The sequence below is a fragment of the Sinocyclocheilus grahami genome, unplaced genomic scaffold (genome assembly GCF_001515645.1).
Source record: "Sinocyclocheilus grahami isolate Dianchi unplaced genomic scaffold, SAMN03320097.WGS_v1.1 scaffold339.1, whole genome shotgun sequence".
Lineage (NCBI taxonomy): Eukaryota > Metazoa > Chordata > Actinopteri > Cypriniformes > Cyprinidae > Sinocyclocheilus > Sinocyclocheilus grahami.
In genome coordinates, this window is record NW_015505518.1 from 1,224,183 (window position 1) to 1,226,675 (window position 2,493).

Here is a 2,493-nt window from a genome sequence, read left to right on the forward strand (position 1 = left end):
ATATTTCAAGGTAAAAACTTGCATACTTTTGCTTTAAATAAAGTTAACATGAAAATTTTGCTGCAGTCAGACGATAAGGTTAACCAAGGCATCTTCATGCAGAAGTGGACATTTTGCGCTAAAATAAACCTGTTTAGTTGCACTTGAGCAAGTGCCATTAACAAATGGTACCAGTACAGTTCATTAAGGGATGTCATCACTGATGTCATGATCATCTGTATACCACCTCACTGTCTTTACTGACAGATAGACTTGGCTTTTCTTATTTTACTTCCCTCCCCCGTTTAACCCTTCACACCCTCATATTCCTTCAGAGAACACAAATACTCGCACACTCACAGTAGAACCACCCATTTGTCATTCACACGTACATATACACAATGTACAAGTACACATAAGTAGTTAGATTACAGCTCAGTAACTAATGAAACGCTGAAGCACATGCCCCTCAGAGCAATGCTGACCCCTGATTAGTCCTGCACATGGCCATCTTTTATTTTTTTTGCTAAGGAAAACAAGATGAAAAGCTAGAAGCTTAAGTAGATGAAGATTGATGAATCTCATTAAAGAACATATCTTGGTCATATTTCACCCCAAAATAAAAAGAAATAAACAAGAAATTTGAATATTCTTAAAAAAAAAAAATTTGCAGATTTTTTACAATCATTATTTTATTTGAAAAATAACTTACACTCACTTCAAGAGTCAGAGCTATGAAAGTCTCAACTAATGTGAAGCACAACAGGATTTTCAGAGCACTTGTAGGCCTGAAATGCCGTCTAAATGTAGCTTTTTTTTTTACAATCATAATTTTTTTTATTCTAAAACTATTTACATGACAATTAAATATATCATTTTTTTTTTTTTTTGTCGAACCAATTCATGCTAATTTAAATGTAAACAATTATTGTATTACAATAAAATGTGCAAAATTGGCACCAAAAACAATGATACAAATCCCCAAAAACTATAATGGTCCTAAAATATGTTATGTTTTTTTTCCTTCTATTTCTGTCTTTTTTGTTCCCCCTCTTTTTTTCTATTGACTTTGGAGTTAAATGTGACATGGATATGTTTTCGTGAGATTCAGTAAGAAGGAATTTTGAGCGTTTAAAACACGAATGCAACTCAGAAATGATTAGAGGATGAAAAGATGGATAAAGGAAATGTGACTAGTTTTGGAAGAGCATCAGTTAGGCGTAAAACAGAAGTCAAAGAGTGTCATGGAGAATGGATCAAACAGAGATATAAACAGACATACGACACAAAGGAAGATGTTGCCAGAATCAATCTCCTTATGAAATGAACAAAGGAGAACAAGTCTGATGAAATATATAACTCATCTGCCTTTTATTATCTTTCACAGCATTGTAACCAAGAGGCACCACGTTCTCTGACACAGTGAGAGAGAAGCAGGCGCAGATCCCCAGACTAGCACACATACACAGCTACTGTTAATCAAGGCATTTGAAGAAGTTCCCCCAGAACTTTAGACTTCATACAAGTCTTTTCCTTTTAAGATATGAAAATACTATACTATCAAATAAAAAGTTAAAACTACTTTTAAAGTCTCTTCTGCTTGTACAAACAAGTAGATTATCAATGCAAATACAATCAGTTCAAAACAAATGACATGATAATGTTTGTTACACTGACAAACAAACATGAAGTGAAATGCTCAAACTTCCGCATTTATAAATGCTCAATGTAAAATGAAATCAATGGAACGAGAATTAAATCATACACGTGAGCAAGGCCAAAAATCATTACAGTATTATCTCACCAAAAACATCAACAAGTCACAAAATACAGCAGTGCATCTCTTCAATGAAATCTCAAAAAATATATAATAAAATACACATTTTAGACACAAGTAGGACTTTCCATACAAATTAGTGCTTTGGGTCTGTAATACACATTTGTGACCCTGGACCACAAAACCAATGGTCAATTTCTGAAAAAATAAGCTTTCCATTGATGTATATGGTTTGTTAGGATAGGACGATATTTGGCCGAGATACAACTATTTGAAAATCTGGAATCTGAGGGTGCAAAAAAAATCTAAATATTGAGAAAATCGCCTTTAAAGTTGTCCAAATGAAGTTCTTAGCAATGCATATTACTAATCAAAAATTAAGTTTTAATATATTTACAGTAGGAAATTTACTAAATATCTTCATGGAACATGATCTTTAATTAATATCCTAATGATTTTTGGCATAAAAGAAAAATCAATAATTTTGACCCATACAATGTATTTTTGGCTATTGCTACAAATATACCCCAGCGACTTAAGACTGCTTTTGTGCTCCAGGCTCACATTTAATAACTTGTTCATTTTTGAGGTTGGCTACAACATATCTTTTCAATGTTCAGGTATCTTATCAAGAACCACAGTGAGCAAAGCTTTCTGGGTAAATCTCACAAAGAAAAGTCAAAGCCATACTAAACTTTCAAATTAAATGATAAAAACACAATTATATTTTGCATAAA